The 15052-nt window shown below is 39.4% G+C and overlaps 1 protein-coding gene and 1 pseudogene across 2 annotated transcripts in view; one reads left to right on the forward strand and one right to left on the reverse strand.

The window, feature by feature from the left end:
• Nucleotides 1-15052, reverse strand: part of LOC102873576 (protein CASC4-like) — a 141261-nt gene that overhangs the window by 90143 nt on the left and 36066 nt on the right. The window lies entirely within an intron of this gene.
• On the forward strand, nt 9522-10127 carry LOC102873176 (annotated as a pseudogene).

Here is a 15052-nt window from a genome sequence, read left to right on the forward strand (position 1 = left end):
ATAATATATATAAATTACTGTATGAAAACCAATAAAACAGTAAATTTAAAAAATCAAACAACAACAAAAAAAATCAAAACACTTACTGTATAAAGGTAATGAATGGGAGAATATAAAACTAGAAAACATGAGAGTAATCAGAAAAAATCATTAGGCAATATAATTATTACAGGAATTCAGAAATGATTCCTAGCTTGGATGATTATAAAAAAATCTTTACAGAAGATTTATCTGAACTAGGTATTGAAGCCTATGTAAAAGTTTAAGTAGTAGAAAATAATTGAAATAATACTATTTTGAGATAACGTAAGAATAAGTACTGCACACCAATGCTCACTGCCAGTTTATTCTCAATCACAAGAATATGTAAACAGCCCAAATGTCTAATTATAATCGACTGGATTGGGAAATTGTGGCACATTCACATGGTGGGATACAATGCAGCACTCAGGAGCAATGGCTTTAAAAAATACTACACAACTTGGAAGAGAAGAGAGCATTATATTATGCTGAGTGAACTAAGTCTCATAAGGACAAATACTGCATAGGATAATATTGTAAAAACAGGATAACAAATAAAGAAAAGGTATGGGGAAGCGGGTAAGGGGTGGGAGCAGAGGGGTGAGGATGGGTAGGGGCAAAATCAGAGTTACACAATTTGATGGGTGAAAGGAGGGGGTAAAGAAAATCGGAAAGATCTGGTGGGACCTGAAAAGATAGGGTAATGATGGGCATAACTCAATGGAGATTAATGTTATAAAACAAAACATATGTGAATGATTTTATGGAACACAATGTGAATGAAGGATAGTGTCAAATACCATGTATATAATTATGTATGCAAACTAATAAAAATTAAAATTAAAAAAATAATAATACAAAAAGAATAAGTACTGTGTCAAGAATGTATGAGGTACAAATGGAGACTCATCAAAGTACAGTTTGGCTAATGTGTAAGAACCAATAAAAGATCCTTCAGCTTCAGGTAAGAGTCTTTTCTTCAATCTGACAACCAGTGATTTTACAATTTCAAATAAAAGTTTATATTTGAACAAATAATAGATTAACTGAAGCAGGGGTAGGAACCTAGAGCTCCCCAATTCATTTCCATTAGAGCACTGCAGAGCTTTGAAGAATGAAACTTAAAAGACAATTCAATACTCACAAAAACCCCCAATAACTTACTGATACATGCTATAACATAGGTGAATCTTGAAAACATTATTTATGCTAAGTGAAAAATCCAGACCTAAAAAGCTACATATTGTATGATTCCTTTTATATGAAATGGCCAGAATAGATGGTGACAGAAAGTAAACTAATGGTTTCAAGAACCAGGAAGAAGGGAAATAAGGGAGCTATCACCTAATGAGACTGGGGTTTCTTTTCGGAGTGATGAAAATGTTCTAGAATTAGTGGTAGTTGCACACTTTTATGAATACACCAACCTCTCACACATTGATTACACTGTTATTTGACATGTCACAAAAATAATCTACCAACAACTACCTCATGCATGCTGAGGTAAGGAGCAAGAGTAATGCTGGCTGTGATAGTCAAAGTAATAGGCCAGCTTGGCGGGGTCAATATTCTCAGTAGTCTGGTGGGTTATGTAATAATCTTCCATTTTGTGATACGATGTTACCATTCTCTTTTTTCCCCAATAAGGCCAATTTTCTAATAATGACCTCATTATTGGAATCTACTCATGTCAGTAAGAGTGGGTATATTTAAAAAACCCACTAGGTTGTATCCCATAGACTGCCAAAAGAACAAATATGTTTGGAGAAAGTGCAACCAAGGTGCTCCTTGGAAGCAGGGATGGTGAAGCTTTGTCTCATCATCCTTTGGGCATATTGTTAGGAGGGGCCAGTCCTTGGAAAAGGACATCATGTTTGCAAAGGTCAGTGTAACAAAGACCCTCAACAAGATGGAGTGACACAGTGACTACAAAAATGGGCTTAAGTATATCAAAGAGTATGAGGATGGCACAGGATAGGGCAAAGCGAAGAACTGTTCACAGGGTCACAGTAAGTCATGGTCAACTCAATGGCACATAATAACAACGATGACAATTGATGCATTTGAATTGTGTTATTGGCAAAGAATACTAAATATACCATGGACTGTCAGAAGAACAGATAAACCTGTTTTAGAAAAAGTATACTCAGAATTCCTCTTAGAAGAAAAAATGGTGAGGGACATATCCTGAAGGGGACAAATGAAGAACATCATGATAAATTGAGAAAACTTTGAAGTCAACATTTTCCTTTTATTTTGATCCACAATCAACACTCAGTGTAAAGGAAGTCAAGAAATCAAAAGACATGTTGCCCTGGGAAAACTCAGCTGCCAAGGCCCTCTCCAATTGTGTTAAGGAGCAATGATGTCAGTTTACAGACTAAGGTACATCTGATGCAAGCTATCTCTTTTATATCTTTGTTGTTGTTGTTATGTGCCGTCGAGTTATATTCTAAAAAATAAAAACAAAAAAAATTTAATAGGTCAAAGAATTTCAACCAACAGACTACAAAAATAAAGGGCTCTAAGGGAGTTCTGACGGCCTAGTGGCAAGAAGCTGCACTGCAATCCCAGAGGTGCACAATTCAAATCCACTAGATGTTCTGCTGGGGATGCACCAGTCAGATTCGATTTGACACAAAATAATAAAATAATAAGTAAATAAAGGGCTTCAGAAGTAACTATCAAAAATATATTAATCCCTTCCCATCTGAACAAAAGAGATTAAAGGTAACCAAAGACTAAAAGGAACTAGCCCACACAAACCATAGTCCCTTCCAGCCTGAAACCAGAAGAATTAGATAGCATCTGGTTACCACTATGGCTGTCGAAGAACTAGATGGCATCTGGCTACCACTATGGCTGTTCTGACCAAGGACACAATAGAAAATCCTGAATAGAATGAGAGGAAAAAAATGTATTAAATCTAAATCCTTAACACAGACCAGACCTATTGATGGAGACTAGAGGAACCCTCAAGAATATCACCCTAAAATAGAACTAAAGTCATTACTGTCAATCTCCTTTCAGTCAAATAACTGGTTTATAAAATGAACAATATCATCCACAAGCAATATGTATCTTTAAGCAACTATATGAGACCAAATCATCAACATTTGCTCCAAAAGCAAAGATTAGAGGCAAAGAGAGATAAGGAAGCTAGATAAATGGGAACATGTAGAATGAGAATGCTGACACACTGTGAAAAATTTAACCAATATTATGTATGAAGCAATTTACAAAAGTTGTTACATGGAAATCCAACTTCCTGGGTAAACTTTCAGCTATGCACCATAAAGTATATTTTTAAGAAAGAGATAAGTGAAGGATTAGTTATATGAGCAGTATTGCTTTACTCTTCCTATCCCTTTACTTTTCCTCTTCATCCTCTTCTCTGAGAATGGGGGACAATAAGTCCTTATTTTTAAAAAATTTATTTGGAAAATGATACTTTACAGGTTTTAAAAAGAAAAATCATAACTTATCTAAATAAAAGCCTTTTCTTAATCCAAGTATTCATTTCCCACCTTATGCCTTTGTTGTGCACAACCATTTCATTGTTTTTGTTAGCTTCTTACAATCCCCTTATGGCATACTGTTGCCCTTGACATCTCACATTCCCTACTATTCCTGTAAATCTTTGCAGCAGATTCTCACAAAAATTGTATATACACAGTTTAGTAAAGCCAGTGGGACCAGTTTTCAATTTCTCTCACTTTCTGCTAACACCAGTTTCACTGTGCTGTCATATCACTTTCCATATAAATGCCTTTGAATTGCTGTGTCAATGATCTTACAGAGCCCAGCTGGCAGGGCATTAAACCCCAGAAAATCTTTCCCTCTTCACTAATTTTATTATGTTGCTCACTTTCAGAATCTAGAGGACTACTGCTAAATTACCTGCTCATCTTTTTGATACCACAACGTTAAAGCCATCTCCTTTCCCTCTCTTCATACACATTTAGTTTTTTATTTTTAATATTTGCCCTATTTCTTCAACTATGTTTTTGTTTTATGATTTTCATTGATCTTTTTGCACATGAAAAGGTCTCTGGCTCTTTAACGTCTTTGGCTTTAACCTTTCCTCTGAGAATCTTCTTAAGTTTTACTACTGCCACTACTGTCTGTCACACTCAAAAGGATGCTCCATTCCTTTTTCATTATCCCTCCTCACAGTTTTAATTTCCTCATGTTCTAAAAGAAATCTGCTTATCTACAAATTACTCTGCCAAAACTTCCCATGTGCTGAGAATTAATGTGAGTTAATACTACTGTATGATTAGGAAAGAGGCTGCCTTCACTTTTTCACAATACTTACTATTGAGCAATGGTATAGAAATATTCTACTTTTTTTCTATTTGAGATAGGCAATAGTTGTATAAGCTCAAAGAAAAACAATTTAATCTTTATTTTAGAAAAGGACCTTTTTTGTCTGGGTTCACTGGTTCTTTTCTGGTTACTTTCAGAGTTTTCTCAAGAGAGTGGAAATCCCTTCTACAGTTCTTTATTTACAATATGAAAGAGATACCAAATAATTATTTTCTCTTCAAATTTCTTTTTTTGGGGGGATAAGAGAAAGGTATAAATAGTCACAAACATTATCTCTTGCCTATTTATATCTATGGTCAGGTAGATTCCAACCTACATTTCAGTATGTCTTTAAAAAATCCACATGCTCAAATGTCTTGCCTAGATCTGGAGTTTACTGGGAATACCCTTTTATGCCAGAATGTTAAAAAAGAAAACATTCCTTTATTAAATGCAGTGTTACTGCAAACAAGAATATCCTTTTATTTTGTTGACACCCCCAGGGCTTACTGGAAATGAGAACCGAACAAGAATAGGAATGGTATCTCTACGAGAATTCAACTCTTATGTCCAATGCCTAGCATATCACTCGCCAGTGATAGCTACTTAATTACCTGCAGAATAATACTTTGGATTTTTATCATCTATACTCTTTATACTATATATCCTCTTACCTTAATGTGCGCTTTATCAATAGTTCTTATTTTTCCATAAAATTTTTACTTTTTTCCCCTTTTTCTCTTGTTGTGTACCATCAAGTAGGATTTGACTGGCCCCAGTGAAGCATCTGGTGGATTCGAATCACATACCTTCAGGATTGCAGTGAAGCTTCTTGCCACTAGGCCACCAGAGCTCCCTTGTCCATAAAATTTTCATTATCTCTCAAGACTTTTTTTGCACCCTCATTTATTTCTTCTTGTTATCACCTATACTGCCTTAGGCCTTACTGTTCTTCTTATCCTTGTGTCCTTGGGACTTGGAGTTGCCAAATATGTGGGACTATAAATGTTGATTATACTTGCTTTCCTTGGCCTTTTTCAGCATTTATTTCTTAAAATGTGTTTACTGTTTGTCCCGAGATTTCTTCTTTATAGACTTGAGAATTCTCTTTCCAGAGGGACATGCTCTTAATCTTCTTTTCTGAGGAGAATTTATCTCTTTCCTGGTTTTTCCCCATAGCATTTCCTTTTCATTCCTTTACTTCATCTTGGTATTGACCATGGTGACTTATGCCCAATCAAATAAAACACTGCTTAGTCTTGCATCACCTTTGTGATGGTTATATGGATGAGCCCATTGTTGTAGCCACTGTGTACTCTGAGTTCTTCCAACCTAGAGGGCTCATCTTCAGCACTACATAAGAGAATATTCTGCTGAGGTCCTAGTCCATACAGTTATCCCCAGCTAATTTTTGGAAACAGATCATCAAGCCTTTTTTTCCTTGTCTTAGTTTAGAAAATCTCCTGAAATTTGTTCAACCTTGCTGGTATTTTAAAAATACTGGTAGCATAGCTCCCAGAATCAAAACAACACATAGTCACTACACTACAATAAACTAACAGACCAGTGGTGGCTATTTAATCTTTTTTCCTCTAGTCTTCCTCTAACATCTAAAATGTAATCTTTATTTTTCTGTTTCCTCTTTTGGAAGCTTTCTTAACACTTCCTCTATCCCATTAGGCTTCTCTGAATTAATTTTGGCAGCTGTTATCAGCTTAGTGGCTCTTCTCATTTCATTTTGGGACTTTGAAAATGGCTCAGCTGTGTCTGCTTTACTTTCATTATAACCTGTTCCTGGACAGTCAGCACAACCATGACCATTTAATTCAAAGGTTATAGACAGTGTTTTTAACAGATGTCATTTCTGTTTCCTCTCTATGCCAGAAATATCTTTCCTGATTCTATCTCAAACTTAGATGATTTGTAGCGACAATCTTACTTTCTCTAATGCTGTTGTTGTGTGTTGTCAAGTCAGAACTTGTTACTGACCCTCCAGAAGGTTTTCAGAGGCAGTAAATCACTGAGAAGACTGTCCATCCTTCTTTAATGGAACAATTGGTGGATTTGAACCTTTGGGATTTCTGCATAGCTTCTTACCACTAGGCCACCACCACCAAATATGGTTGATTCTTGGAATCATAGAGAACTTAAAAAAAAAAATACAGTTCAACTCACTGCCATCAAGTCAGAAGTATCTCATATATAGCTGACCCACCATTGGGTTTCAAAGATGTAAACAACATATTAGGGGAGTGCTGCTGGCCTAATGGGTAAGGAGCTGTGCCGCCAACCTAAAGGTGAATGGTTCAAATCCATGAACTGCTCCACAGGAGAAAGGCAATATCCTCCTACGTTATTTTCAAACTCTGAAAACCCACTGGAGGATTAGTTATGGGGCATTTCAGACTATTGAGTTGTTGTTTCAGGAATGAAAAACAACAAATATCACAGAATACCATTAATAATAATAAGAATTGTTGTTGTTAGGTGCTGTTGAATGCTATGATTCACAGTGACCCTATGAACCCTGCTCTATCTTATGCCATCTTCATCATCTCTGATATACTTGAGCCCACTGTTACAGCCACTGTGTCAATCTATCTTATTGAAGGTCTTCCCCTCTTTCCCTGATTCTCTACTTTTCCAAGATGATTTTATTAAAAATCATATTGCTATAATAATAATGCTCCTTGGAAACAAGGCTGGCAAAACTTCATTTCATATTCTTCAAACATGTCATTAGGAAGGACAAGTCTCTGGAGAAGACTATTACACTTACCAAAGTAGGATAAATACCACAAAAAAATTCATTGCCATGGAGTTGGAACCAACTCAGGGTTGACCTTCTAGTGGATTTCCAAGGCTTTAAATCATGTGGGATGAGACTGCCTCTCGTTCTCCCTTGGAGCAGACAGTGGATTTGAGCCAACAGAACTTCCTATGACTAGGTCATCTGACACAATGTCTACAGCAATGGGCTCAAATATGTTAACAGTTGTGAAGATGGTGCAGATCAGGCAGTATTTCATTGTACATTGGGTTGTTATGACCAGAATGAATAATAACAAATAAAAACAGCAATGAATATTAAATAGTTTGTGTGTATTTGTGACAAGTCCTGTGCTTAAGTGCCTTACAACTTTTAATCCTCAAAACTTTCCTAGAAGGGGAGCTCTGGTGGCCTAGTGGCAAGGAGCTGCAACTACAATCCCAGAGGCAAATGGTTCGAATCCACCAGATGCTCTGCCGGGGAAGGAGGGACAATTTCCTCCTGTACCAGTCAGATCTGATTTGACGGTACACGCACACAAAAATAATAAAATTATAAAAAACACACACACAAAAAAACTGTCCTAGAAAGTAAGCAAGATTATTTTTCCTACTTATCACAGAAGGAAACCTTGCCTTGGTTATAGACCTATAGCATATTCAGCCTATTTTCCCAAGGAAATCCCAGTTCAGTTTGTGCTTATAACCATACTGCCTATACTAGATCTAGTTGGTAATTACTCTCTTTTCCCTACCTTTTTAACATTTCACACTTACTATGCAGTAAACATTCTACATAACCCTGAAACCGTTACTTGTTCTATTAAAGAATTAGTCTATCCCTTTAATCAAGTTCTAGCATAAGTGAAATACACTGTGCCAGATCTAGAAATATAAAAATAACCAAGAGATCCAAGATTCTAGCCATCAAGGAGCTTAACCTCCAAGAAGACAAATAATCATAAATGACAAATTTCTGAGAAAGGGAATACTATGAGAGTATATGATAGGGAAATCTAGCCTATTCTAAGGCTCAAAGGAAGGTTTCCTTAGGAATAGATTATTGAAAAAGAAACCTGAAATATGGACATGAGGTATCAAGGCAAAATGAGGCAAGGAAACAAAAGGAACCTTTTTTTTCTTCTTTTAATAATTTTAATGAACATTTACAGAGAATTTGGATTTCCATTCATTCATTGCTGCACTTCTCTCCCTGCCCAGCCCTCTCCTCCCGCCCCCAGTTCGCTCCTCTCTTTCAAAAGTAAAAGAAAGACTCCCTCCCTGGTACATAATCCCTCCCCCCCCCAAGTACATTCCACTATGCAACCTTAATTGTGGACTCTTCTGATAACCACAATACCCTATCATACATTGTTTTTAAATTATTCAGTCCCTCATCTGTTTCAGTGCAGTATACACAATTTATCCAGTTTTTCTCAATCTTACCCCCACCCTGATATCAGTCCCATTTTACAGCAGTGGCACCATGCAATATTTGTCCTTTTGCGACTGAGATATTTCACTCAACATAATGTCCTCCAGGCTCACCCATTTTGAATAATACTGAATGAGTTCCTTGTTTTTCAATGCAGCATAGTATTCCATTGTGTGAATATACCACAGCTTCTCTACCCATTCGTTTATTGATGGGCACCTGGGTTGTTTCCAACTCCTTGCTATTGTGAACAGAGCTGCGATAAACATGGGTGTGCAAAAAGGAAGCTTTTAACAAGAAAAAGTCATGTTTTAAGAGAGTCAAAAAGCACATTATGTTAGAGGAAATACAAATCAAATACATATGTAGATCTATGATAAAAAGGCTTTAAAAATGAGAAAAGGCTGAGTCTATGGAGACCAGCAAAGGTCACTTAATATAAGACTTGTGCTGTTTAACTCATAATAGTTCAAACTATGGAAATCCTTGATAAAGGACCAAAGACTGATAAATTTCAGAGTGAAACCTGAGACTTGTGAGGCTAGGTAAAGGATTCTGAACTTCATCCCAAGAATAATGCTAAATCATTGAAGGCTGCCTCACCCCCACCCCAGAAATGTTACTGGGGTACTCTATACACTATAAAATTCACTTATCTATAGCGTACAGGTTAGTGGGTTTCAGTATATTAGTAGTTGTACAGTATTTTAAGGAGATTTGTATCACCCCAAACACTGAAGTTTTGAAATAATGCTAAGTTGTTATTTAAAAGATTATTCTGGGCCACCACCTCCCTCTCTCCAGCTCCGGCTCCGCCACCAGCGCAGGCTCGGCTCCCCAACCGGGTCCCTTCCTGGAGCTGAGCCACCGAGGGTCCCCTCTCCCGCCCACCAGCTCAACCCCCGCCTGCACACAGCCCCAGGGGGCCCCCCCTCAGCCCAGCCAGCCTGTCCCCCCTCCAGCGCAGCCCCACCGGCGCCCTCCCACCATGAATCTCTTCCGATTCCTGGGAGACCTCTCCCACCTCCTGGCCATCACCTTGCTGCTGCTCAAGATCTGGAAGTCCCGCTCCTGTGCTGGGATTTCGGGGAAAAGCCAGGTCCTGTTTGCCATGTTGTTCACTGCCTGCTACCTGGACCTCTCCACCAACTACATCTCCCTGTACAACACGTGCATGAAGGTGGTCTACATCGCCTGTTCCTTCACTATAGTCTGGATGATTTACAGCAAGTTCAAAGCCACTTACGACGGGAACCATGACATATTCCAGGTGGATTTTCTCGTCGTCCCCACAGCCATCCTGGCATTCCTGGTCAACCATGACTTCACCCCCGTAGAGATTCTGTGGACTTTCTCCATCTACCTGGAGTCGGTGGCCATCCTACCGCAGCTGTACATGGTCAGCAAGACCGGCGAGGCGGAGACCATCCCCACTACCTGTACGCTCTATCTCGTCAACTGGATCTGGCGCTACCACTTCGAGGGCTTCTTTGACCTCATCGCCATCGTGGCCAGCCTCGTGCAGACTGTCCTCTACTTCTACCTCTATATCACCAAAATCCTAAAGGGGAAGAAATTGAGTTTGCCAGCCTAGCCCGGGCCTGACGACCCCTCTCCACGGCAGCGGCAATGGCAGCCAGAGGCGCAGGATGATGATGAGAGACGGGAGCCCCCTGCCCAGCCAGGGGCGGCATTTTAAAAGAACCAACCTCTTCCCACTCCCCATCTGCCTTCCTTCCAGGTTTTAGGGGGCAAGAGAGGCCTAAGGTCTTGAAGAAAGTCAGGACCTGAGCTGTCTGTAGTTGTCATTTGAAGAAGAAAAAAAAAATCTTTTCACTATATCATTTTTAATTCTGATGATGCCTCTCTTCTCTCTGGTTCCTGATTTTTATAAAAAGTTTCTAGGCCGGGGGCTGATTGTGGAACAGACCACCAATTATTCATATGCAAGTTCAAGCTGAAGCTGAGGAAAATTAAACCAAATCCACAGGAGCCAAAATATGACTTTGATTTCATACCACCTGAATTTCAGAATCATCTCAGGAACAGGTTTGAGGCCTTGAACACTAATGAGCGAAGACCAGATGAGTTGTGGGAGGATGTCAAAGATATCATTCAGGAAGAGTGCAAAAAGTCATTACAAAGACAGAAGAGGAAGAAAAGACCAAAATGGATGTCAGAAGAAACTCTGAAGATTGCACTGGAGCGTAGAGAAGCCAAAGCACAAGGAAGAATTCAAGATCCTAAAGAGCTTAACAGAAGATTCCAAAAGGCTGCTCGGAATGACAAAGCAAAATACTACAATGAAATGTGCGAGGAGCTAGAGTCAGAAAATCAAAAGGGCCGAACTCGCTCAGCATTTCTTAAGCTCAAGGAACTGAAGAACAGATTCAAACCTAGAGTTGCTGTAATCAGCGATGCTTTGGGCAGAATATTAAATGATCCAGGAAGTATTAAAAGAAAATGGAAGGAATATACGGAGTCATTATATAGAAAGGAATTGGCAGATACAGAGGAATTTAAAGAAATAACATATGAGCAAGAGCCTATGGTGATGAAGGAAGAAGTTCAAGCTGCTTTGAAGGAAATAGCAAAAAATAAGGCCCCAGGAATAGATGGTATACAAATTGAAGTATTTCAGATAACAGATGTTGCCCTGGATGTGCTCACCAAGTTGTGCCAAGAAATCTGGAGAACAACCACTTGGCCAACTGACTAGAAGAGATCTATATTTGTTCCCATTCCAAAGAAAGGTGACCCAACTGAGTGTGGAAACTACAGAACAGTGTCATTGATTTCACATGCAAGCAAGATTCTACTGAAAATCATCCAAAAACGATTAGAACAGCACATCAGCAGAGAACTGCCGGAAGTTCAGGCTGGGTTTAGAAGGGGTCGTGGTACTAGGTATATTGTTGCTGATGTTAGATGGATTTTGGCTGAAAGCAGAGAATACCAGAAGAATGTCTATCTGTGTTTCATTGATTATGCAAAGGCATTTGACTGTGTGGATCATAACAAACTGTGGCTGACTCTGAGAAGAATGGGAATCCCAGAACATTTAATTGTGCTAATATGAAACCTATACTTGGACCAAGAGGCAGTAGTCAGAACAGAGCAGGGTAACACTGCATGGTTCAAAATTGGGGAGGGTGTACGCCAGGGATGCATCCTGTCTCCATACCTTTTCAACATGTATGCAGAGCAGATTATCCGAGAGGCTGGGCTCTATGAGGAGAATTGTGGCATCAGGATTGGTGGAAGGTCTATTAACAATCTCCGTTATGCAGATGACACAACCCTACTTGCTGAAACTGAGGAGGACCTCATGCACCTGCTGCGAAGGGTCAAGGACTGCAGCCTTCAGTATGGACTGAGGCTCAATGTCAAGAAGACAAAGATTCTCACCACTCGACCAATTGGCAGCGTCAGGATGGATGACGAAGAGATTGAGATTGTTCACAGCTTCAGTTTGCTCGGCTCCACAGTCAACACTCTTGGCACCAGCAGTCAGGAAATCAAAAAGCATATCGTGATGAGAAAGTCTGCTGTTAGGGACCTCTCTAAAGTACTCAAGAGCAAAGGTGTCTCTCTGGAGACTAAGGTGCACCTGATACAGGCCATGGTCTTTGCAATCACTTGTTATGCATCAGAGAGTTGGACAATGACTAGGGAGGATAGAAGGAGAATTGATGCCTTTGAGCTGTGGTGCTGGAGAAGAGTATTGAATGTACCTGGACTGCCAAGAAAACAAACATATTCATCCTGGAGAGGATTAAACCAAGCAACTCTTTGGAGGCAAGGATTCTGGGGCTTCGTTTGACATACTTTGGGCATGTTGCCAGGAGGGACGGGTCCTTGGAGAGGGACATCATGCTTGGGAGGGTTGAGGGACAATGCAGGAGGGGAAGACCCTCTATGAGATGGATTGATTCAGTGACTGGGGTAATCGGGATGGGTGTGTCAGAGGCGGTGCGGTTGGCGCAGGATAGAGCAGGGTTTAGGGCTGTTGTGCATAGGGTCGCTATGAGTCAGAAACGACTCGACGGCACATAACAACAACAACAACAATGGGACCAGGCAGTCTTTCTCCCTCGCCCTGCCCCCCTGGACTCCTTCTAGACTCCACCCCAGCCCCACTGGGTGCCAAACACTAAATCCACCGACACCTCACTCGTCCTCACCCCCAGGGACAGGCCCTACTTACCCCCGTCTGGGTTGGGGGGGTGGGGAGGAGATGGGGGTCTGGGAAACACTCCCCAACTTTTCCATAGTAATTTTTTTCCCAAAGTTTGGGATTTTTTGTCTTATTCTGATTTTAAAAAAAAATTGGGGAGGGGAAGGGGCTGGCTCAAGATCACCACTGCCCTGACTTCACCTTTTTTTGTACAGAATTGATGGTTGATTATTTGTTCTCTTGAAATAAACAGAGGAAAATGAGACCTCTCTTCCACTTAAAAAAAAATTCTGATTTAAAATATGTCAAAATCAGAAGTCTAGTTTTTCAGTATATACAGTGAAACAGTAGCAAAGCAATAGAAAAGTAGGGAGAAAACAGCTAAGTAATACATGAAAACGAAATTAAAATACTTCTGCATATGAAAATTCACTCCTAATAAGATAATAAGATAAATACAAAACCACAACAACATACTAATTTTCACCTGTAAGACTGACAAATATTAAAAAAAACAAACGCCATTTACCATATTGATGAGAGTGAGTAAAAGAATCATTCTTAACTATTACTGATAAGAGTATAAATAGCTTTAACATCTAGCAATTTGGCAGAATAAATCAAATTTAACTCATTTTTGGCTGTTGTGACTTGTTTGATGTGATTCTTTGAGGCCAATGTCTTTATTACTTTCACCACATGCCTGGATAGATGATACAAATAACCTGTGATAAACTAACAAAGCGATCGGTCAGTTTGCTATCCTTTTTAAGTAAGCAAGCTCAGAGGGAGAAAATAAGAATCTCCCTACCATCAAGAAAGAAGCAGAGGGTATAGCATTGTATCTTTTGGATCTAAGACTCCTGCACAGAGATGATGAGATGACACAGCAGCCCAGATGGTTGCAGCACTGGCAGCAGCAGCCATGGTGATCAACTAGAGGCTGGTGTGTGAACTGTGGTGCAGAAGATTTATTGTTTAAAATGGCTTTCCTAGTCTATTGCCTTTGACTTTTTTGCTACATGGTGGGTAGAAAAAAGCAACCAAGGTCTCCAGACTATTAATGAAAAGGATGGCCGGTCTTGCCATTTTTTCATGTTTAAACTGTGTATATTCAACAGGATAAAGGAGAATCTCGCTATCAGCAGGAATCAAGAAGCAGAGAATGTGCTGTGCATTCACTCAGGTCAGAGAAATTCCTGCCAAAGACAGACAGACCATGATCTAAACACCAGAGTAGCAGCAGAGGACAGAGCACCTACATGAAGCAAGCTGACTGACTGGATATAGCAGTCCCATGGAGCCATAGCCATGGAGCCAAGCCAACAGGAGGATTAGGGAAAGACACCATAATAGGCAGAAGTAAAAGAGTTTTGTAATATTTTTCCAGGCAGGGCAGAGGCTAAGATCAGAGAGAGAGGCCTGCCTGCAAGCACACTTGAAAAAAAGGCTGACCTGACTGAAAAGCTATATCCTGAGAGTTCCCTAATAAACCCTCAAATCTTGGGTATTGTTTATGAGTTCTGTGTAGCCACTGCAACAAATTATAAGCCTAGTAGATAGTCTTGAGAGGGATGAGTGGTGTTAGAAGTGCTAGAAGAAGGTGCAGGGTGTGGTGTATGCATGGTGACCTCATAAGAATTACCTTTGTTCTGCTGATTAAGTTTCTTGTCCCTTGTAAAGTTTGCGAAGATCAAATGCTGCAGGTCCCAAGACTTAGCATACTTTTTTTACACATACATATATATTAACCCATAAATTTCACTTCTCGGAATTTTGTCTATTTGTAATAGCTTCACATGTAATGGCAAAAGACTGGAAATAACTATAATATCCATCAGTAGGAGATTGATTAAATAGTGAGAATCCATAAACTGAAAAATCAAGAAGCACTAAAAAAGAAAAGAATGTATGAGAAGATGCTATATATGCTATATAATCACCAAGCTACTGAGAAATAACATTCTTACAGTAAGGTATATAACAGAATGCACAATGTGCAAAAATATTCATAATGTAGGAAGCCGGCTTAGACAGCACAGAATATTTTTGGAAAGCTAAAACACTAGGAATTACCTCCAGGGAAAGGTAGAGGAACAGACAGAATGGAATGTTATTTTTTTTTTATTACTATTATTAAATTTTATTAGTTTTAATGAATATTTACAGGGATTTTGGGTTTTCATTCCTTCATTGTTACACCATTCTCTCTACCCCCCTCCCCAGTCTGTTCTTCTTCCCCGCTATCCGAATGTCTCTTTTAATTGTCCAATTGCCACAGTGCTTGTCAAAGTCAGTTCTGATTAATCTCCTTTGTCGGTGTGTCCTTTGCCATTCCCTAT

Source organism: Elephantulus edwardii, unplaced genomic scaffold (genome assembly GCF_000299155.1).
Source record: "Elephantulus edwardii isolate Elephantulus edwardi_28Jun2011 unplaced genomic scaffold, EleEdw1.0 scaffold00026, whole genome shotgun sequence".
Classification (NCBI taxonomy): domain Eukaryota; kingdom Metazoa; phylum Chordata; class Mammalia; order Macroscelidea; family Macroscelididae; genus Elephantulus; species Elephantulus edwardii.